Source organism: Mirounga leonina, unplaced genomic scaffold (assembly GCF_011800145.1).
Source record: "Mirounga leonina isolate KUSES-001 unplaced genomic scaffold, KU_Mleo_1.0 Mir_154, whole genome shotgun sequence".
In the NCBI taxonomy this organism is placed as follows: domain Eukaryota; kingdom Metazoa; phylum Chordata; class Mammalia; order Carnivora; family Phocidae; genus Mirounga; species Mirounga leonina.
The window spans coordinates 5,553,519-5,577,530 of record NW_023270389.1 but is presented as its reverse complement, the minus strand read 5'-3'; the positions used below and the strand labels follow the sequence as shown (position 1 = coordinate 5,577,530).

The window sequence follows — 24,012 nt, the reverse complement described above, 5'->3', positions numbered from 1 at the left end:
CCCGGGCTGTGCAGCGTTGGTGGTATAGTGGTGAGCATAGCTGCCTTCCAAGCAGTTGACCCGGGTTCGATTCCCGGCCAACGCAGCTGGCCAACCTTTTGCACGGCTCCAGGGCCCTCGTGCCCAGGCCCGATGGGAGCCGGGAGCCGAGAGCCCGGAGCCGGAGCGTGGCCCGAGGCTGAGCGCGTGTGTGAGGGAGGGAAGGAGGTGCGCAGCGTTTTGAGGGTGCTGCCGGCAGGGCGGGTGGGTTGGTAGGGCGGGCGGGCGGCTGGCCGTGGCCAGGCAGGGGCCTTGGAGCCAAGGCGGAGGCGACGAGGTGGTCTGGAGGCGCTGCGCCCAGGGCGCGCGGGCCAGGCGCAGAGCCCGACGCTCCCTGGTGGTCTAGTGGTTAGGATTCGGCGCTCTCACCGCCGCGGCCCGGGTTCGATTCCCGGTCAGGGAAGCCTTTCTTCTTCCTCTCGGCCTCCCGACCTCTCCCCAGCGCATCCGCACCCCTTTTAGCCGAAGCTGGCTGGCTTCTCCCTTGCCTCGCGGCTAGCCCCACGGCCTCGGGGCCCAGACAAGGCCAGGCGCACGGCCGAGCCCAAGCCTTGCCCTGTCGCCTCGGCCAGCCCAACCCTTTTGGCCTCGCCAGCGGGCCGGCCGCCCAACGGCAGCGCATCGGCGCCTCGCCTGGGCGCTCGCATGGCTCCCCCTCTTCCTCCGTCCCAAACCCGAGAGGCCGCGCGCACGCGCGCGCGCGCGCGATACCCTCTGTCCTCACGCGGGGCCACCCACAGACGCCCGCACGTCCGGCCACCGCAGGGGCTTGGACTCTCCGGCTGCACTGCTGCCGCCAGGAGAAACCCCGCCACCCCTGAAAAGCCACCCCTTGCTCCTTCCGGAGGTGCTACTGAGTGCTGACGGTGCGGGGAAGCGGGCCGGGGGCGTGGGGGGTCGGAGGGGGAAGAGGTCGGGGCAGGGTGAGCGATCTGCCTCTTTGAGTCGGGACACCTGCTGGAGCCCCTGGTCCCTTCCCTCGCCCTCGGGCCAGCCACCGCTCGGTCCAGCTTCCCGGCCACCACGAGCAGAGAGCGGCACGGTTGCGCCGGGGATGTGGAGTTGGGAGAGCGAATGTGGACGCGTGCACGAAGCAGAACCGACGGGCAGTGCAGGAGAGACAGCAGGAAGATTCGGGAGGCCGGTGGGGAAAACCCAACAGCCAAGCAGGGGGAGGGGGTGGAGGCACACCGGAGACAGACGGTGGACTTGTAGCCAACAGGTTCTTGAAATCGCATCACCCATCCCTTGAGTCCCACGGCAAAGTGGCAAGCGTGTTCCCTGGAACGCCTTCCACCTCCCCCAGCCCCGACCGCCACCGCGCAGGCCCACGGCCGAGTTGGCCCGTTGAAGGTTTTCCCATTGGCGCCTTAGCCGACACCTAGCCAGGAGCTACTCCTGCCCTCTCTCCACCCCTGCACCTCTCCTTTTCTATGGATAATTTCATGTTAAAGCGCACACTCCTCTCTTTTTTTGATATCTGTCCCCCAGTGAAATGTTAATTATACTGTAAGTCTTTAATATTTCTTCCTTAAACTCAGCTTCCCGGACTTTTTTTCTTTGTTTTTCTCCTGTCTTTGAAGACCTATCTTTTGGAAGACTCCTCCTTTCGAGGGGCCTCCTTTCTTTTTTCAATCTGTTCACCCCCCCCTTGATATTTTTGTGGCCATACTGGCAGGAATGCATATAATTCCTGGTAGTTTCGGTGATCCTGATAGATGACTTCCCAACTCTCTAATTTGTTACTAGGCTTTTAGCCTCTAATCATGTGGGAAAATCATCTTTCATTTCACTACCCTTGTATTCTAGAAAACTAATGGACTTTTTTATTATAAGATGGTATGAAATATAAGGGGGATAAAAAAAAAAAAAAAAGCCCATTGGCCTTGTTGACCTAGCCATCTGCCATGGTCCCTATAAGTCTAGCTTACTTGGCCTGTGAATGTTTATAAAAACGTTTTGAATCAACCCAAGATGTATCCAGGAAGAATCAGTGTCTTCCAGTCATATCTGCTTTATTGTCTAGCATGGAAATAACATGCTAGCATTTTCTATTTTATGAAGATGACTTTGATCATGTTTTAGAAGCAGCCTGTGGTAAATTGTTTACATCTAGAAGACTAACCATATTAAAAGTACCACTCTTGGTGTTCTTCTGAGCCTAAGCAGGTGTAATGGACAATCTGGGTTTCTCTAACCAGGAATTTCTGATTGGCAGTATATATACCGGTGGAAGCCTCAGAGGGTTTGGTAAATTGCCCAGACTGTACAAAACCCTCAAAATTTATGTTCATAGAATTTCATGGAGCCGGTAAAATACATTCATTACTAAAACTTATTTTCCAGACTTAAAGTAACTTGTAGATCAGTTTCACATTTCAGTGTAAAAAATTATAGTTATACTCATTATAAATTAGTAATTCTCTATGGAGAGCCAGGGCCCTTGGCGATATTTTTGAATCACTATGTGAGTAAAAGGAGGAGTACCCGGGCACGTGTTCAACCTACTCTGTATCTCAAGTCTCCAGATGCTGTTTTGCCTCCCCAGGGTATATTTAGTACTGCTTGAGAATCACATTCAGGTTGAACCTTGGAGATTACTACTATTTTTTAAGTTATGTTTTTAAATAAATGCTCATCATCTGGGTTTAAAATTCATAAAGAGGTAATGTAAGTGGTTTTCATAGAAATTTAGTGAAAGAAGAACATCAGGCTGATTTCCCAAGCAGGGATGTTAGTTCAAATCAGCAGCAAGCCATTTCCTCCGCACTCACCTACCCCTGCTCCATTCCCTACTCCCTCAAGCCATTTTCACATTCCTCCGGTGGTGAATTTGGTCTTACCTTTGTGCAGGTCTCAACTTCGGAAGAAAGAAGCAGTCACTTCTTGCTGGTGCTAAGAAATTAGGATGAAAGGAAGCAAGGATCCTACTGTTGCACGACAGGGATGGCTTAATGTTCTGGCTTTTAGAACCTCACAACTGAGACCAGGGTGAAGAAATGAACTCTACAGAATACTAGTATTTGAGTAATGATCTATAAATATGACCTGTGAAAGCAGAAGTGGAGGGGTAGTCTCTGTGGCGCAATCGGTTAGCGCGTTCGGCTGTTAACCGAAAGGTTGGTGGTTCGATCCCACCCAGGGACGCCTGGTGTCGTGGTCTTCCTTTTTTTTCTCAGTCTTTCCTCTTAAACATCAAAGTTCTACTTCTAATCCAAAATACTACGAATTACCTGCCTAGTAAGAGACATTTCCCAGGTCCCGTATCCTAGGCGATCAGGAGCTATCTATGGCCAAACGAGATACCTGTGCTTTTTTCCCCCAAGAAGCGAAACCTTTCAGAGCTGCTTTTCTGCAGAATTCCACAGCCAGTCGGCCTTTGCAAAGGAGCGCTGCTAATACAGAAATCAGTTAAGGCTCTTTGCCATTTAGTTAATTCTTGCAGCAGATGCTGAGCACCTGGAGAAACTCAATGATCTCTGGCCAAGTTTAAAAGGGATTAAAGCTTAAAGCATTTCATGCATTAATGTGGTCTAATTTCTCCTGCTACTCACTTATACTTGGACACTGCTTTTATACATGGGACCTCAGTGAAAGTCCTAAAAATACTCTTTCAAGGGCTTTGCCTGTGGCTCAAACTCTCGTCCTTTCATATTACACTCTTTTTTGTGTGACCTTGTCACAAATTTGTATTTTCAGTACTTCTCTGAATCCTAAACCTATCCATGCATCCACCTGCCTGCTTCACATGATCCCTTGCCCTCCAGGTCATCCTCTCCCGAACTGAATCCAACTTCTCCCCAGGACCTAAGCAGGAGTCTTCTCCAGTGTTCCCTCTCTTAGTGAATGACGGTACCATCACCTTTAGGGCAACAAGCCAGGCAGCAAGGCGACTTCCTTGAAGTCTCTTTCCCTCACCCAGCAAATCCATCAGTCATCAAGTTCTTCCCATTTTAACTTCCCTACCTTTCCCTTCCTGTTAGCCTGCTGCCAGTTTCCCTGGGGAGTGGACCCAGGTCAGCTTGAAAAGTCCTGGTATAGTACGAGGTACGTGTTGCCAGAACTCCCGTCTCTGTTCCCATGTCAGGAACTCCAGTGAGCTGGACTTTTCATCCTCTCAGATGTCCTTCTTAGCTCAGGAGTCAGGACAGGAGGACCACAGAGAGGAAACTCTCTTCCTGAAGGCTTTTAAAAAAGCAAAATCCTGGCTTTTCCCTAGTCTCTGAATATGTACCTGTTATTCATTTATTCATTTATGCACACAAGCATTCGTTTATCAAACATAAATTGACAACTGTTATGTGCCAGGCACTCTGCAGGGAGCTACAGATACAATGATGAGCAAGAAAACAGATATAGTTATCATACTTATTCAGTTCATAAACTACTTCCTGTAATTCCTGACAGCATGAACAGGGTGATCCAATTGTGCTCTCTGGGGGAATTTCCAGGACAAATGGTGCACCATCGTCCCTAATTCTTCTGTGTGCCATTTACAAACCTATGGAGGCTACAAGGCTATGCCATGCACTTGCCCCATATTGGCTGAAGGAAATTGGCTTTTGGAATCATCCAAATCTGTTGTGTTACCAGGTTTTCAGGCTCAGGATAACAGAGCAGGGTCTTTGGCTGCATAGAGTTGAGCTCCTCGAAGTGCTGGACCTGGGGGCTGGCAGTTAACCCAGGGTATACTCTGGTGTTTGGCCACAAATTATTCAGTAGGAACTGCCAGCCCATGGACTCTACCTGATCTCTGTAGTGTAATGAGTTAGACTTTCTGCTGTTACGTTAAAGCTTGGTGGTTCACAGTGCACCCAGAGATTGCTATCTTTTGAGCCACAAACATCCTTCCTTTGCCCCCAGAACTCCAAGTTGTCCATCTCTTCATAAGCTACTTACCTCATTTCTCAATTGTTCCTGGTATACATGAGGCTCCTTGGGCAGTTTTTTTTTTTTTTTTTTTCTTTTTTTAATCTTAAGCAGACTCCATGCCTAGCGTGGAGCCCAACGACTCAGACCTCAAGCTCACGTCCCTGAGATCATGACCTGAACCGAAATCAAGTCAGACGCTCAGCCGACTGAGCTTGGGCAATTTCTTCTTGGTCAAAAGACTTTTGTGCTCTCTTCGGCAGCACATATACTAAAACTGGTCAAAATGCTTTTGAGTAAAAGAATGTTATTTGGATCCCACATCTCTAATATACAGTGTTGGGAAAGCCGTGGGTCAACTGCTATTGACACTCCCATTCGAAAGGGGTAAATTGAAGGCACACGGCAGTCACTGGTCCACAGCAATTCTGACATCCAGTCAGGTACATGTTGCCAGTTCCCTGATGAAGCCCCATTATTACTCTCTCGGAATGATTCTCTATGGCTCTCACTTCTATCTCCTGAATTGGCCTTACTTTTTCATAAGAATAGTCAGTGTTTGTGGCTGATCATTTTCTCAGGCTGCTTCCTGACCATAGGAATTTGGAGGTCCAAAGGCTTCTTTCAATTTTGTACTGTCTCTGTCCCTTTCAGTCCAAGCTGATATACTCCCTTTAAAAGCTTAAAGAGTTTCTTATAAATGTATCAATATATACTCCAATTATTAGGCAAAAGCCAACTCACAGATCTCTTAGAGATCAGCCCTTTTCTACATTGGGACCCTGGTAAGGTTGCTGTGGGTCAATGTCCTTAAGATCCTTAAAGGCTCCTTAACAGGAAACGTCTCTGAGGCATGCCCTTAAGATTGATAGACTGCCTCCTTTCTGAGCCCAGAAGTCCATTAACACATGAATGGGTAAAGATATCTATCATCTATCATCTATCTATCTATCTTTATATCACACACACGTGCGTGCGTGCAATGGAATATTACTCAGCCATCAAAAAATGAAATCTTATCATTTGCAATGACATGCATGGAGCTAGAGGGTATTATGCTAAGCGAAATAAGTCAGAGAAAGACAAACATCATATGATTTCACTCATATGTGGAATTTAGAAAACAAAACAGATGAACACAGAATGGAGGGAAAACTAAAGACAAAAGCAGAAAGGGAGACAAACCATAAGAAACTCTTAACTTTAGGAAACAAACTGAGGGTTGCTGGAGGGGAGGTGGGTGGGGGGATGGGGTAACTGGGTGATGGGCATTAAGGAGAGCACGTGATGTAATGAGCACTGGGTGTTATATGCAACTGATGAATCACTAAACTCTACTTCTGAAATTAATAATACACTATAGGGTAATTGATTTTAAAGAAAATGAAATTAAATGAAATAAAAGGAATGCCTCCTTTCTGTCTGAAAGAGTCTGTGAGGCACTACTTCAGTCTTCTTGAGGTCTTAACAAAGAGTTCTACAGATACAGCTTTAGCTTCATCTTTCTCCTGGAACCATGTTTTGCTGACAGTACCTGGGTTTTATCTCTTTGGCCCACTCTTTCTTTCTGAAGCATTTTCTGGATGGAATCTGTCCCAAACCTTGAAATTTCCTCCAATATCCAATTGAAAACTGAGTAATTAGTCCTTTAGCTCATCTCTCTTTTCTAGTGTATTGTTATACGCAGTGCAGGGGAGGAAAAATTCTTTTTCCTTATACCCTCTTGGTTCTCTGGCTGGGGCCCTGGAAGATCAAGACTGGCAAAGGACAGGTTACCAAGAGAAAAACAGTTTATCAATGCATGCAGCTTACATCACACAGGAGAAACCTCATGATGAGTAACTCAAAGGCGTGGTTAGAACTTGGGCTTATATAGCATCTTAACAAAAGAAAAATAAATGTGTACAGAAATGAGAAGACAAAGGAAAGGGGTTTTCCTTTTCAAGGGCAGCAAACTGGGGGATGGTAAATCTATGAGCAAATTAATAGAGTAAGGTTTGCTTGTGCAGGTTCCTCTTGGAACTGACTTTATGTCTTCTTCTTTTCTTAAGATTTTCTTAAGTTTATTTAAGCAATCTCTACCCTCAACATGGGGCTCGAACTCACAACCCCAAGATCGAGCCATGTGATCTACCAATTGAGCCAGCCAGGTGCCCCACTTTATGTCTTCTTCATGGCTATAAAACCTCCCCAGGAGAGGGGACTTACAGGAGTCCTCAATTTTCAGAAGTTTCTGCTTTTAGTCAGATAAGGGAACTCTGGGAAACCTATCTTTCTGCATCTGTTGATGCTCATTTGTCTCCAGCTTAAAATAATCCTTAAAAAAATAATCTTTATGCCAAAGTGGCATATTTTGGGGTGGCATATTCTGGTCCCCTACAGCATCTAAAAGAATCCAAACAGCTCCTCAGCGCTCTCTATGGAAAATTATTTAGCTAATCCCTGGATTCACTAGGTACGTTTTCTATTCTTCACATTACTACGGGAAACAGTGCAGAGGTACTTTCCAATGGTACAAAACAAGGGTGCCTCTTTGTCTGGTTTCCAATAATATACTCCTTTCACCTGAAGTCCTCACTGTCGGCCTTCTTGAGGGCCGTCAGGATCCCGACCGCCAGCCAGTGCTCCAAACAGCGCCGTATGTTTCAGCTATGGTTACGGCAGCATTCCGTTTCCAGGCACCAAGTTCCATTCCGATTACCTAGGGCTGTATATAAAAACCACACTAACCGCAGTGGCAGAAAACAGTGTCAACTGTGTTATGCTCATGGACTCTACAAGTCAGGGTTCAGGTGTAATTCCCACCAGCCATTCAAGAAACAGAACTTCCATGTTACACAAAATCTCTGAGAGACTAGAAAAGAAAAAGGGGAGGACTACTTCCCATCTCATTCTAGGCAGTTAATAGAACCTGGTCAAAAGCCACTCAAGCACAGAGAGAAAGAGAAAAATACAGGTATAGTAGTTACCTTTGGGGGAAATGAGGGGAATCATTTGATTTCAAAGGCCCTGGTATTATTATATCCCATATTAGGGTCTACGAAACATTTGGGTTCTTTTTTAAATACTCTTTTGTACTGTGCACTTGTGTTACCTATAGGTTTAGATTTATACTAGATTCCATTTCATTTAAGTTTGGTGGATCAAGAGAGTTGATGGGGATAAGTACAGTGATTTCCTCACTTTTCATTGCTGACTGCCAATATGTATATTTTAAATACAATAAAACAGAAAACTAAAACTAAAAAAATTAAAATGTATGATTATGACTATAGTGAATTGAAATGTATTCCCCAAAAAGATATGTTCAATTCCAAACAGCCAGTACCTATGAATGGGACCTTATTTGGAAATAGGATCTTTACAGATGCAATTAAGTTAAAATGAGGTCATATTTTATTAGAGTGAACTCTAATCCAATGACTACTGTCTTTATAAGAAAAGAGGAGGATATACAGAGACACAGGGAAGAAAGTCTTGTGAATACAGAGGCAGAGATTGGAATGTTACAGCTATGAACCAAGGAAGGCCAAGGGTTGCAGGGAAGTCAGGAAGAGGCAAAGAAGGATTCTCCCCTATGGGTGTCAAGGAGGGTATGACCCTGCAGCACCTTGGTTGTGGACTTCTGGCCTCTAGAACTGTGAGCAGATACATTTCTGTTGTATTAAGCCTGTAGTACTTGGTTATGGCAGCCCCAACAAACTCATACAATTACCATCATATTAAAGCTCATCTGAAGTGTGACGGGGGAAGAGAGGAGCTCTGGGGAAAGTGGCAGTGTGTTAATTTCTTCATAGTTCAGGTTGGGAAGTGTCAAAGAAAAACCAGACCTGAACAGTGGTCAAAGCAGCAAGAGCAGATTGTATTCAGGAACTACTGCAACAGGGGAAAAGAGAACCTCAGGATAGGACTGGGCTCAATTCCAACAAGTAGGGACTTAGAGCCAAAGAGTAGAGTGGGTGTTAGTAGATGCAAAATTACTAAAAGAAAATATCAGCTAAGGGGGGATTCTGGCTAAACTGACCTAAATGAATTCTTGCTCAAGGTTGGCCAATGTGATCAGATATCAAGAGTGGGAGATTTTCTCTAAATGGACCTCCCAGGATTATTGCTAAAAACTGGGCAATGCAGACTTGACAAGGACAAAGACTGAAGCCAAGGTCAAAGCCAAGTTAAGAAGAGGACTTAGAGGAATCTGACTACAGTTCAGTCAAGGAAAGAGGCTTTGTCAGAAGTCAACCCACACTGTCAAAAAAAAAAAAATAGAGTTAAAAGATCTATATGGTATCATAATTTTCATATATAAACACTGGATGAGATAAAAAGAGATGCTAAACCTTTGAATTTACAGAAAGAAAATACAACAAAGAAAACAGACCACATAGTAAAATATTTTTAAATAATATAATTATATAAAAGTTATCTTACGGGGCACCTGGGTGGCTCAGTTGGTTAAGCGACTGCCTTCGGCTCAGGTCATGATCCTGGAGTCCCTGGATCGAGTCCCGCATCGGGCTCCCTGCTCGGCGGGGAGTCTGCTTCTCCCTCTGACCCTCCCCCCTCTCATGTGCTTGCTCTCTCTCATTCTCTCTCTCTCAAATAAATAAATAAAATCTTTTTTAAAAAAGTTATCTTACACTGAAATGAGCAAACTTAAGTATCTGTAACACCAATAAATATAAGATGGGATTATATCACCTACTAAGGGAAACAAATCAAGGGAATCTAGTCCCCAGATCAAAACCAGTGGCAGTAGATCTTTCTTATTGTGTGGACCTCAATTCTTGGGGAATATGAATTTGAGTATGAATGAGGTCGGGAACCCTCTTTCCTCTAAAGAAGATAAAGTGGAGGCATTTTCTACTTTAATATGTGATCTTAGTTCAATGGGCTATAAGTTACTTCCCTAGATTCTGATTCAAGGGCCAATCATATGTAGAATCATAAACAGTTTAGAATTCATTTATCCAGAAAGTCAAAGTCAATATCTAGTCTTGACCGTTCCTATGGTTTCCTTACCAGATTCTTTCTTTGGCATGAGTTTGGCTCTATTTCTGGCCTCCTAGCTCCCCTTTGGCTATTCCCTTTATCTGAGTCTGGTTGTTAATTCTCATAAATCTATGATCCACTAATAACCTCTCAATTAATTCTTTTTCTGCTTAATTTGCTAAGTTTATTTATACTGTTTATATCCAAGACCACTAAAATTTAGATATCAGTAACAGAAATATATGGGTATCTGAAATGGTGAAAGGGCTTTGTTGGGGTAAAAGGCAGGCAAGATATTGTGAATATTCTGGAAAGAGAATCTAACAACCCAATGTCGGCTGTATAGCAGTTAATGGTCATCTGTTGTCGTCTGGGAATCTGCATTGCTAATGACTTGGGACTTCATGACAGATGTGAGAAATTTAGACTTAGAAAGTCTCCTTAAAAGAGAATGGTGTAATCAGTCCCCTACATTTTCAATTTATGGCACAGGTTAAAATGAAGAGACTTCAGTGACCTCCAAAAGGGATATAAGAAATTGTTTCACCTTGTTTATTTTTTTAAGATTTTTATTTATTTATTTAACAGAGAGAGAGAGCACAAGTAGGCAGAGTGGCAGACAGAGGGAGAGGGAGAAGCAGGCTCTTTGCCAAGCAAGGAGCCCAATGTGGGGCTCGATCCCAGGATCCTAAGATCATGATCTGAGCCGAAGGCAGCCGCTTAACCAACTGAGCCACCCGGGCGCCCCCACCTTGTTTCTTTTTTAACAGTTTATTATTTAACATACAACAACCTGCCCATATTTAAAATATACAGTATGATATTTTGACATATGTATGCACTGGTAAAGGCATCATTATAATCAAAATAATAAATATATCCATCACCCCCAGAAATTTCCTTATAGCCCTCGATAACGCCTCCCTTCTGCCCCTCACTAAGTCATGCCCCCACTGACCTGTGCATCTCAAGCAAATACTGATCTGCTTATAGTCACTGTAGATTAGTTGGCATTTTAGAGTTTTACGTAAATGGAGTCATATAGGAATTCCTCTTTTTTGTTTGGTATCATGAGTCTTTTTAATTTTAGTCATTCTAGTACATGTGTAGTGTTGTGTTCATACCCACTAGGATTGCTATCATTTTAAAAACAACAACAACAGGGCACCTGGGTGGCTCAGTTGGTTAAGCGACTGCCTTCAGCTCAGGTCATGATCCTGGAGTCCCGGGATCGAGTCCCGCATCGGGCTCCCTGCTCGGCGGGGAGTCTGCTTCTCCCTCTGACCCTCCCCCCTCTCATGTACTCTCTCTCATTCTCGCTCTCTCAAATAAATAAATAAAATCTTTAAAAATAAATAAATAAAATAAAAAAATAAAAACAACAACAACAATAGAAAATAAAAAGTGTTGGCAGGAAGGAGAAATTAGAACCACCAAACGTTGCTGGTGAGAATGCAAATGACCCAGCGATTTCACTACTAGGTATGTACCCAATATAATTAAAACCAGATACTCAAAATGAGTCCTTGCACATGAATGTTCATAGCTGCACTATTCACAGCAGCCAAAAGATGGAAACAACCCAAATGTCCATCAACCAATGAATGCATGAAAAACACGTGTGTATACATACAGTGAAATATCCACGCTACAGCTTGAATGAACTCCAGCAATAAGCTAAGCGAAAGAAGCCAGAGACAAATCACATATTGTGTGATTCCATGCATATGAAATATCTAGAAGGGGCAAGTCCATAGGAATAGAAAGCAAGCTGATGGCTTCCAGGAGCGGGGAGGAGCATGTACTGAGGAATAATTGCTCATTGGGGATGGATGTGGGGCTTTATTTTGGGATGATGAACGTGTTTTGGAACTAGATAGTGAAGGTAGTCACACAACCTTAAGAATGTACTAAATGCCACTGAATTGTTCACTTTAAAAAAGCTAAACTTATGTTATATGCATTACATTAAAAAAAAAAACAACCCAGCATGGTCCCTGAAGTCTGATGGTCAGCAGGTTTGATCCATAAATCAGTATATTGGTGGTTCAAGTCCCCCAGGGGAGGTGTGTTGCTAACCTACTCTTCCCCAGCCCTGCTGCTTCTCTGCCAGAGGGACTTTTTCTTTCTTAATTCATCCCTGTTATGTGACCAGATGAAAGCATCTTCGTTCCATACCCAGAGAGGCAGAAGCTCTGAAAAAGCAATGATCCTAAACTGAAGCCTAACCAAGGCGGTTTTCTCTTCTGTGTGCTTAGTAAAAGGTGTCCCCTTCTGGGATGGTTAATTTTATGGGTCAATTTGACTGGGCCATGGGATGCCCAGATATTTGGTCAAACATCATTTGGGGTGTTTCTGCGAGGATGTTTTTGGGTGGGATTAACATTCAAATCAGTAGACTGAATAAAGCATATTGCCCTCCCTAATGTTGGGGAGCCCCATCCAATCGGATGGAGGCCTGAATAGAATAAAAATATTGCACGCGGGGCGCCTGGGTGGCTCAGTCGTTAAGCGTCTGCCTTCGGTTCAGGTCATGGTCCCAAGGTCCTGGGATTGAGCCCCGCATCGGGCTCCCTGCTCGGCGGGAAGCCTGCTTCTCCCTCTCCCACTCCCCCTGCCTGTGCTCCCTCTCTCACTGTGTCTCTCTCTGTCAAATAAGTAAAAAAAAAGGAAAGAAAGAAAGAAAGAAAGAAAGAAAGAAAGAAAGAAAGAAAGAAAGAAAGAAAGAAAGAAAGGTACAAGTTCCCTTCCACAAAAAAAAAAAAAAAAAAAAAAAAACTGCATGGCCTCCCTCTAGTGAGAGAGAACTCCTCCTGCTTGACTGCCTTTGAACCAGGACATTGGGTTTTTCCTGCTTTGGGGCTTGGACTGGACCATCCACTTTTCCGGGGTCTCAAGCCTGCTGGCCTTGGTCTTTGGACTTGAACTGCACCAGCAGCTCCCCTGGTTCTCAGGCCTGCAGACTCCAGCTGGAACTAAACCATCACCTCTCCTGGGTCTCCAGCCTGCCAACTCACTCTGCCGGTCTTGGGACTCCATAACCACGTGACCCTTAGAGACAAATAGAGCTATAGATGTAAATCTCCTATTGGTTCCGTTTCTCTGGAGAACTCTAATACATCTTCCATGCATGTCCCTTCTCCCTCCTCTCATTAACTCCTAGCAGAAAATCTGAGGGCTCCTCAAATGACAGGAAACAGAAACGGCTTTATATTTTCTTTTATATTTTATATTCATGCTACTGAATGCAATTTGAAGGAGAAAATGCTTACCTGTTAGCCCACTGCCTTCAAACCACATGGGAGCTGCTTGAGCTGCTGAGGTGAAAACACTCCCCAAAGAACTTGGCAGTGTCCTTCCTAGAGGGAGAGCCACAGAGGTCCAAACAGAAAGGGCTGTATGCTTAACGGATATGGTGGATGGCAAAGGTTCTGAGTTTATTTCCAAGGGTGCTGTGATTCACCAGGGGTGGGGCCTGGGGAACAGTTCCTGGGCGGGGGAATGGAGAAAGATGACTCAGTTTGGGAGAGCATGACCTTAGATCCAAGTGGTGGGGTGAGGAGCTGACAGCTCTATACAGGAGTGGGCCTGGAAGCTCAGAGAAGTAGCTGTGCCTAGTATTTGAGCTGTGGGGAATAGCACAAATGGAGGGCCACATACCATATGTCTAAATATTTTAAATTTATCCATTGAGCTAATAAACAGTAAAATACAGTAAGATCTTTCCACCTACCTTGACAAAAAGACCTTCTTAAGGACCTATGAGGCCAGATTTGCATTTAGAATTGTGGGACTCCTCAGAGCTCTGTGCCTGAGGACAGTGGCTCAGGGAGGACCCTCTCCTCTCAATTCTAGCTCCTTCCTGCACGGAGAGGGGTCTAGTGCAGGTGTGTGGGCACCTCACCTCCCACTACCAGGAGCTGCTCAAACCCCTGCAAACAGCCTTCCTTTGGCCCCCTGTTGATCCTCACCTGCACACACTGGAGGCCTAATCCACCTCCGCCACACGGATGGGCAGAGAGCCCTAACCAAACTTCAGGCATCTGTGCAGGTCATTCCAGGTCCCAAATGACAGAGCGGGGCCTAGAAGAGGGGTGCAGCTCCAGGTGGGCCTGTCCCATTGGCCCTGAGTATTCCTCCCTCTGCATCGCAGAGGACCCTAGTGGGAGGAGATGAGGAATAAGATCCTTTTGTGGGAGGGGAGGGAGCAAAAGAGAGACATGTCTTTCTGCGTCAACCATGGGGAAACTATAGAAGTGGGACAGGCACAAAAATTTTAGGAATGAGGGGGGCAAAAAAGAAAGAAATATGAGAAACGCTTGCGGTCAGAGGAAGGCAGTGACAAAATGTAGGAAAAATTATCCTCTTCCTTGGCTTGACCTGTGACAACATTTGTTGCAACTTTTCTGCCACTGAAGTCTCCTTCCACCCCCTGACCCAAGTGGCAGTCACTGCATCCAGCACCACACACCCACTTCACGGCATTCTCCAGACATTTCTAAAGGTCTCTAACAGGTGCCTGCATCATTCTTAAGATCTTACTCCTCTGGGAGATGCTCCCCGTGTGTCCTTTGTGCCATCCCCTGGTGGTCTAGTGGTTAGGATTCGGCACTTTCACTGCTGCAGCCTGGGTTTGATTCCCGGTCAGGGAAGCAGGTTTTCCGTTTTTCTTTCCCCTTCTGACCACCATCAATACTCTGTAGTTGCTGCGACTCCTGCCGCCTGGCTACATAGTCAAAGCGCAGGGCGCTCAGTCTCCCAGGCCAGCAAGTGCCCGCGTGGCTGCTGACTCTTGCCCGCCAAGGCCAAGCTCGGGGATCCTCAGATGAAGACGGTGGCTCGCGCAGCCCGCAGGCCTCTCAAGCTTTTCCCGGGTGATCCTGAAATCAGTTTTGAGAACCTCAGGACGAAGTCACTGGGGAGCCAAAGACTGGTGTCATGTAATTTACTACTTTAATAGGATCAGCCCTCATCTATTTGTGATAGTTCCTGTCTTACAGGTAAAGTGAACTAATTACCATATAGAAATAACATTCTTGTTTTTACAAAAGACCAAAAGGCAGAGGATCTGGTAAAATGACCTGAGTTGTCTACACCTCTGGAATATAACAGGGTTTCAATGAATGGGGGAAACATTACATCCATTATTGAAACCGTGCCTATCCAAGCAAACCTTAACAGATGTAAGAGTCATTTGATATAACTCACTGTTTCATGTAGAAATTTTCTCATAGGGACAAAAATTAACCCATAATTTCCAATAGAGGGAGGCAGAGGCGAGTTTGAATCCACATAGGGGAATGTCTCATTCTTCACACGTACCTTGTTCCCTCCATACCAATATACCTCAGGACCAGATGACTGGTGGGATGCGCGGAAACAAGCCTCGGTGAAAATGGAGTTGCTCCGAGCAACAGTAGAACCCCAGTGGTGATGAGAAAGAAAACAGACTTCCCTGACCGGGAATCGAACCCGGGCCGCAGCGGTGAAAGCGCCGAATCCTAACCACTAGACCACCAGGGAAGGGGTACTGAGCAATGCTGGGCAGCACCTCCTGACAAAAGATCTTGGGACTGATTCAAACATACATTAGGAATTTGGGGGGATGTCTGAAAAACGTCCTTGAAATTGTAAATAATTTTTGAAGGTGTGTTTTGTAACTGGAGTCCAATGGAACAATGGAGCCTCCGTATGGGCAGAGAAGATGCGAGCAATATTCTTGTTCACCTTCCTTGTTGCCCATTTGTATACGGTATTTGCTACCTTCCATGAACACAGGATTCCGGATGGACCCACCACGCAGTGGGAGTTCAGAGACTTAAGGTGAGTCTAAAGTATGCACTTTGCCTCTGTCACGGAATAAACTTCCAGCCCAGAGGCCACACTTTCCATTCCAAGCAGAATTTGCTTCAAATGGAAAAAGAAGACAATGGTGTTCTAAGAAAAACCAACGACCAAGAAATCCTATCATATCCTGTCTTACGTAACTTCTGGTGTTAACCAACCACTTATGGTGGAAACAATGACACAGAAGGAAAGGCAAAGACAGCACAACCCAGAATTCCTTTTCCTTTCACGCCTTCCTTCCTTCCCAGCAAGCTGAAGGTAGAAAATGGTAGAATGTGTGTATTTAGAAGTAAACTAAGAACAGTTGAGTTAATTCTGTGCAACATTTCCACTGTTCTGGAAAGGACAAAAAATCATGTGCCCTTAGGAGCTATGAAATATGGATTGTGTGATTTCAGTGATTCTGCCTATGAGTTAAATGCTTTTATATTTGCACTGTCAACTAAAAACAAATCTGGACTTAGATAAGGAGAGACTTCTCAAAAAGACTATTGCAATAGAAGAAGATGCTCCAATCTCAGAAATCTGCAAATATCTCAACATCAAACAGCAAAAGGTGTTTCTTTCTCAGGGAGGGGTAAGCAGAGCTTAGCAGCAACTTTTAAGGGGAAATTGAGGCAGCGAGGGAGAGTGAACAGAGAGCATGATGAGAGCAGTTTCCCAGGAAATGTGTTTCCCTTTCGTCAACGGATTGGCAGGATAAGCTAGTAAATGGGACGTGTTCTGCATATTGGCAGTTGCTCAATCTTGGACACCAGCCAAAGTCCAAGGGCCTATGAGGAGGATAGAAGCTTGACTCCAGGTAGCTCAGGCTAAAGCAGAGGATGAAAACTGGGCCTTGCACAATCTAATGATAACTGGCAAAATTCATCCTAATTATTTTAATTTTTCTTTACATAGAATGACATTAAATAGCAAATTAAAAAACACCACAAGTGGGGAGGGAGGCCACGGAAGAAGGGGAAAAGCTTTATACTTCACAAACTCTAGCAGCACTTTTCTTGTTGCTTTCTGAACAAGAGGCTCACGTTCTTATCTCCCACTGGGCCGCACAACTCATGATCCTAGTACCAGATGGTAAGTTGAGTTTCTGGGTCTACATTTGTATTAGCGTGATTCACGGCTTCTTTCTCAAACATCCCAGCTGGAGTTCGAGTTTTGGTTTTGTTACCCATCTTCACTGTTCTGGGGCTTGATCAAGCAGCCGAAGACCTTGGGGACCCCAGGCTACACCTCCCATGCAGGTGTCCAGCTGGGCCCTGGACCCAGTTGATTGCTCTTTTGCTTTTCCTGTAGGATACAGGTCGACAGTTGATTCATTGCAGTCACCTACTGCCCTTTCATCCAGCAGGAGCTGAGCAGGACAGACATCTCTCCAGAGCCTGCAGTTGGATTTTGCTGACCTATTGCTTTTGCAAGGCCCAGCCTCACCCCTGCTCGCCCATTCCCACGCAGGGCATGGCAGCCTCACACCTCCCAGCAACCTCTGCGTCCAGGTGGGAAGAGGGACTGTCTCTGACCACCTACCACAATCCTGCGGGGTGCACGTGGACTTGGGCGGGGGAGAGGTGGAAAGCCGGCAATGTTTCTGGCATTTCCACCTTCTGCCACTCCTATACTGGTCTCTCTCTGTGGCAGGGGACTGGACACTGGTGGTCTCCCGGGAGCTAGGGCACAAGAGGAATCAAAGCCTTGTAGCTAGTTGGACCCAAACTAGAATGAGGAGATAACTGACTTTGATGAAAAGCCCCATCTCCTTCCTCATTAGCATAGTGGTGATTTATTCCCATCTGTCATGGGAGATTAGGATTTAATTCACCAGCGATTTAACTCATTTGTTACCACATCACTTTTGTTTAACTCCTCTTATTTCCTAGCTTACAAGTAAAATCAAACAGTTAGTTACCATATAGAAATACATTCCTGCTTTACAAGAAATCCAAAGGGATTAAGTGTGACATTCCAGATCTTGCAAGCCCAGTACGTGTATTTGCATGGCGCTGGACTGCCCTGCGGGGCACTTTAAACACCCGTGGAAAGGCCAAAAGGGTAAAATTACCGGGCCACCTAGAACTCTAATTTTAACTATTTTTAGGATTTCAAAGTGAGAGAAAGTTTCATGATTACTAATACTGTGCTTCTATTGACAGAACCTTTCTAGAGTTAGCGGATATCTGAAATATTGTGCATGTTTCCAAGTGAAAGTTTAATAACAGATCAGTGATTTCCCGGTGGGGTGGGGGAAGCATTTTGGAATTACTGGATGGGCATCTTTGATCTTCACAGCCTCCCTGCCCCTCGGGTGCTGACCAGCCTAGCAACTGGGTGTTTGACTCTGCCCTTTGTCTCTCTTGACAGCTAGAAGGACTAGGAGCTCACTGCCATGCTTAATTTACACCTTTGAGTAAATGATCAGCATTCTTACCTTTAAAATATATTTCAGTGAGAAGTAATGAAACTAAGGCTTACTGAAGAGGCTGCTGAGAGGCTGTTGTCATCAGGTTAAGGCGCCCGCAGATGGAAGTTCCCCCCCGCCCCACTCCAGCTGCCCCCTGCCTCAGTCCAAGCGAAGGGTCCACTTCAATTCTCGACTCGGGTCTCAACTCTGGGTGAAGGAGCAGTGGCTTTCCACTGGAGCGGGGCGTTGGGATTGATGAAGCGAAGCTCTGGGCTCCCGAAGTTACGAAGTGATGATTTCCATGTCTGGCTTCTGGAATCAGCCGCGTCTGTCCTGCTGCCAGGCTCAGGATCACAGCGCTGGGTGCTGGGCCCAGCAGGGCTGAGCGCGAAGCACAACCTTACCTCTCTGTGGGAAGCACCTGGACAAGACTTACCTGGGGAGCCACGCTACTGAGCATATGGGGTCCTGCTGGCTGCCACCTTCAGCTTTTTTTTTTTAATTTTATTTTTATTTATTTGCGAGAGAGGGAACGCAAGCAGGGGGAGTGGGAAAGGGAGAAGCAGGCTTCCCCCCGAGCAGGGAGCCCGATGCGGGGCTCGATCCCAGGACCCCGGGATCATGACCTGAGCTGAAGGCAGACGCTTAATGCGCCCCACCTTCAGCTTTTAATTAATGTTCAGTGGTTTGATCCCAATTCCTGGACAGCCTTTCCTGAGGTGACTATCCTGCTGCCCTCTACGTTTCAGTTTGCCCTCACTGGTTCTCCAACTTTCTAAGTCTTAGTTTTGGTCTCTGCTGAGGGCCCCCACTCCTCCCTTCCCCCAACAGAAAGAGAACATGCTGGTATCTGTCTGGCTAAACAGCGTTAGGACTTGTAAAATAATGGCGCCCAGCCCAAATATGCCAAGTGTCTGAGAGACCCTGCATCGGTAATGTGATATTGAGATATAACAACAAATGTATACTTTGGTCTTCACCTCAGGCCCCCGGCCAGAGCTAAAACCTTTGTAATTTCCTAAGAAAGAAAGATGGTAGGAGGATCTTTTGTTCTCACATTTCTTCTTTGACCTGGTTCCTATCCCAGAGCTCCTAAATCCTTTGGAATTTCCTGGGTAGGCGTGTGTTATGATTTAATGAGGTGACTCCCGGTGGGCTCCTGGATAGCTTCAGGATGGGGTCTAGTCACCAGAAAAACCATTAGGATTAGAAACTTGGCAAGCTCAGTGACACCCCCTACCTCCTCTGGAGAGAGGCTGGAGATCGAGTTAATAATGGATCGTACCTCCTTGGAGATGCCTCCACACACAAAATCCCTGAGGTAGGGGGTCTGCACAGCTTCCAGGCTGGGGAACCCGTGGAAACCCCTTCCCGCCCTCCCTGCCCTCTGCATCTCCTGTCTGGCTGTGGCGGAGTCGCATCCTTTTATAACAAACTGATAGTCTGGTAGGTAACCTGTTTTCCTGCGTTCAGGGGGTCATTCTAGCACTTTATCAAGCCGGAGGAGGAGGTGATGGGAGCCTCTGATCTATAGCTGGTTGGTCCCAAGCACAGGTGACAACCTGCACTCAGGACAGGTGCCTGCAGGGGGAAGGGGTGCCACGTGGGACCGAGCCCTTCCCCTGTGGGACCTGGCGCGACCCGAGCGCCCAGGGTCAGAACGGAGCTGAACTGGAGGAGCCCGGCCGGCGTCCCGGGCGGGGACTGGCGGGGACCGGCGGGGGTGGGGGCCTCCCGCACCTCGCGTGGGCAGAGGTGCAGCGTCTGCGGCCGCAGTAACGGAGACCCACGGGAGGAAAGGCACGGCAAAGAGAAAACGGAGCGTCTCCTCTGCAAGGGCCTTCTAAATCCGGTGCTGGGCCAACGCCAGGTGTGTGTTTATTGTTTCGGAGCGAAGCGGCCACGCCGCCACCGGTCTCTTCCCGCCCGCACGTGCTGCAGGCGCCTTGCGGGGCCCGGGAAAGGGCGCGGCCCGCGCGCCCCCCGCCCCAGCCCGCGCGGGCCCGGAGCTTCCCCGCGGGGGCGCCATCGAGTCCGGCCAGCGGCTCGCAGCCGCCCAGCGGCAAGGCGGCTTTCCAGGCGCCGGCTGCCGGCCGTTTCCGTAGTGTAGTGGTTATCACGTTCGCCTCACACGCGAAAGGTCCCCGGTTCGAAACCGGGCGGGAACACGCGTCCCTTTTGCGCGCTGCGCTGGGGTCCTGCGGCCCAACGCGCCAAGCCCGCGGGAGACGGCCGCGCGCCCCGGGCAGGAGGCGGGTGGGCAGGGGGCTGGGCGCCTTCGCAGCCCTCCGCCGCCTCCTTTGCGGTGTCCCTCTCCGGCCCCGGAGAGGGAAAGCACGCCGGCCGCTCCGCGAGTGAAGCCCTCGGTTCCGACCCGGACCCCCGAGGACCAGGCCCGCGGTCAGGCTCTGCTCCGGCTTGGCCGCGGTCGGAGCGCCTCCTCCGGGCAATCTGCCAACCTGTGCGGGGACCCAGCCGGGGCGGGCCGACCGCCTGGCTTTCGGCGGGTGGCCCGCAGGACCGAGGAGCCGGGTCCCCCACCTAACCTGCCTTTCCTGGTTTCTCTTCACCATTTCAGCTCCCACCATCCAGCCCGTTCTCGGTCAACAAGCGTGATCTCCTTTCTCCCTCCCTCTTCTCAGTCCCTCCCCACGGGGAATCCTAAGGCCCTCGGTTCTCCATCAGGTGGAAACGCTATGTTTTCCTCTAATTAAAAAGTTATTCTCACAATCCAACCCTTCCCTCCCCCAAAATACGCAAACAATTTGAACAGACATGTCACCAAAGAAGATAGATGAACGAATGATCATAGGAAAAGGCGTTCAACATTACTTATTAGAGGAAGACAAATTAAAAACAATGAGATACCACTACACGTTATTATAAATGTCTGCCGTATCAGGCTGTCAAGGATGTGAAGGAACCGATGCACACATTCACTCCTGGTATGAACGTAAAATCCACTTTGCAGTTTCTTTAAAAGTTAAACTACTACAATATGATTCTGCCATTCTAATCCTTGGTATTTACCAAGCGGAAAGAAAGCAAATGCAGGTATGAAGACTTGTACCCGAAAGTTCATAGCAGCTTTATGGGTAAGGGCCAGAAACTAGCAACAACCCAAATGACAATTAACAGGTGAAGGTAAATTGTGGTATCCCCATGCAACTCTCCACCCCCCAAAAAGGGAATGAACTATTGATACACACAACATGGATCTCGAAATAATGATGCTGAGTGAAAGCCCAACCAAAAAAGAGTGCTGTATGATTCCATTTATATAAAATTGTAGAAAATGGGGGCCCCTGGATGGCTCAGTCGGTTAAGTGCCTGACTCTTGATTCCGGCCTAGTCATGATCTCAAGGTCCTAGGATCAAGCCCAGGAGTCCAGCTCTGCACTCAGCGTGGAGTCTGCTTGTTCTTCTCCCTCTGTTCCTCCCCTGCTCTCTTTCTCTGTCTCTCTCTCAAATAAATAAATAAAATCTCAAAAAAGAAAATTATAAAATTATAGAAAATGAAAACTGTAATGACAGAAGCAGATCAGAGGTTGCTTTGGAAGTGGGAGGAGAATGGCAGGTGATAAGAATTAAAAAGGGGCCCAAAGAAATTTTAAGGGAGGGGGGTGGTGGTGAATATGTTCATTATCTTAATTGTGGCCAGCTGTGTTATGGTTGTCATTGATCATAGGCACTTTGACCTTCATGGGCCACTTCCTTCATAAGAATATATTTTTAGGGGCGCCTGTGTGGCTCAGTCGTTAAGCGTCTGCCTTCAGCTCGGGTCATGATCCCAGGGTCCTGGGATCGAGCCCCGCATCGAGCCCCGCATCGGGCTCCCTGCTCCGTGGGAAGCCTGCTTCTCCCTCTCCCCCTGCTTGTGTTCCCTCTCTTGCTGTGTCTCTCTCTGTCAAATAAATAAATAAAATCTTAAAATATATCTATATATATTTTTAAATATTAAAAGCCTTTAAAAATATATCAATATCAAAATATTTTACAAATGTGTTGGTATAAGGATGAATAGCAATATGTAAAAATATTTTCTTTAACATAAAAATTCATTATTTTCTTTGAATTTAAAAGCGTTTTTTAAGAATTAAAGCATTTTTAAATTTACAATAAACTAAAGCATTTTCATAGGTGTCTGACTATGTTGCTTAATGGGCAAGTCAGCCCTGGAGTTGAAAGATGGCTTCATAGGTCAATACATGTGTCAAAACGTAACAACTTGTACATTTTAAATACATACACTTGCCTGTCAAGCATGCCTTAACATAGCTGTTAAAAATTGCTTTAGTATTTCTCTTTTTTTTAAGATTTTATTTATTTATTTGACAGAGAGAGACACAGCGAGAGAGGGAACACAAGCAGGGGGAGTGGGAGAGGGAGAAGCAGGCTTCCCGCGGAGCAGGGAGCCCGATGCGGGGCTCGATCCCAGGACCCTGGGATCATGACCTGAGCCGAAGGCAGACGCTTAATGACTGAGCCACCCAGGCGCCCCTGCTTTAGTATTTCTCAGAAAAAAAAAAAACAACACATATTTGAAGGCTGTTCTGGATACTCATATAAATATATATTTTTAAGTTTTTTATTAAAAACTTTGTACCAGGGGCGCCTGGCTGGCTCCATTGCGTAGAGCATGGGACTCTTGATCTTGAGGTTGTGAGTTTGAGCCCCACATTGGGAGTAGAGATTACTTAAAAAAATTGTTTTTAATTTTAAGAAATCTTTTTTAAAAAAGGTTTGTATAAAACAAAATATATACTCACAACATTAAATAATTTTTAGGTGGACCTCACGTACAGTGTTAATCTCAATTCATTGTCCTCTATCCACCTGGATGAGTACAAAATATTTTGGGGGGTCTTAATTTCTTTTCTTTTATCCCTATTCCCTACTCCCACCCCCAGCTAATGTGTTTGATATGTATCCTGGATGTGTGTGTATGTATCCTTGTAAAATGTGCAGCTGTTCTGTGTGTAATTTTTGCACTTGGCACTGTGACTTCATGGTCTACTCATGTTGTTGTCTGCACATTTAGTCCTTTGTTTCTAACTGCTGTAAATAATTTTATAGTGAGCATCCGCCCACTTTACTTTTCTTTCCTCTATGATGGATACCAGGCTGTCAGGATACCACACCCTGCTATCAGAAACAATGCCATCATACATTCTCTATTAAACACATATTTAGAGAGAGCCTAAATGCCAGGTACTGTTCTGACCTCTGGGGATTAGGTCATGACAAAAAGAGAGACAAAACAAATCCCTGCCGCGTGGACTTTACATTCTAGTGGGTGAGACAGACAATAACAAGATAAAATACATAGTGTATTCCGTGATGATACGTACTAAGGGGAAAGAGAGAACAGCAGGATATGAAATGTTTGGTGGTGTGCGTGCATGTGGGGGGCGCGTGTATAGGAAGTTTTAGATAGCACGGCCAAAGAAGGGCCCCTGAGAAAGTGATTTTTGAGTTAAAATCCGAAAGAAGTAGGAAACTAGCCCTGTAGATATCTGGGCACTCAGCAGCAAGGGGCAGCAAGTGCAAAGGTCCCATGGCAGGAGCTGTTGTATTCCAGAAATAGCAAAAAGGCCCCTGCGACTGGATCAGAGAGAGCTAGAGGGCAGTAGAGTGCCTTGTAAGACACACTAGAAGTTTTGGCTTTCGCTTTGCTGAGAGCTGGAAGGCTGGGGAAATGCATTTCCCTGCGTCGCACAACAGGGCAGAGAATGCATCTGAGAAAGAGACACTACAGCCAAATAGCAGCGAGGAAAGAATAACTACAGTTCCTCTGGTGACCCTGCTTTTGTCTCTATCTGGAGCCCAAAGTGATTGATGGCTCTCCCTCACCCTTGTTCCAGACCAAC

At 46.4% G+C, this 24,012-nt stretch overlaps 5 non-coding genes across 5 annotated transcripts; 4 read left to right on the top strand and 1 right to left on the bottom strand.

The window, feature by feature from the left end:
- Positions 1–13: 13 nt before the first annotated feature.
- On the top strand, positions 14–85 carry TRNAG-UCC. The gene has a single exon. It is a non-coding gene; the product is annotated as a tRNA-Gly (tRNA).
- A 285-nt stretch (positions 86–370) lies between these two features.
- On the top strand, positions 371–442 carry TRNAE-CUC. The gene has a single exon. It is a non-coding gene; the product is annotated as a tRNA-Glu (tRNA).
- Positions 443–3,112: 2,670 nt separating this feature from the next.
- TRNAN-GUU lies at positions 3,113–3,186 on the top strand. Its single transcript has one exon. It is a non-coding gene; the product is annotated as a tRNA-Asn (tRNA).
- Positions 3,187–15,348: 12,162 nt separating this feature from the next.
- Positions 15,349–15,420, bottom strand: TRNAE-UUC. Its single transcript has one exon. It is a non-coding gene; the product is annotated as a tRNA-Glu (tRNA).
- A 4,817-nt stretch (positions 15,421–20,237) lies between these two features.
- Positions 20,238–20,310, top strand: TRNAV-CAC. The gene has a single exon. It is a non-coding gene; the product is annotated as a tRNA-Val (tRNA).
- Positions 20,311–24,012: the final 3,702 nt, after the last annotated feature.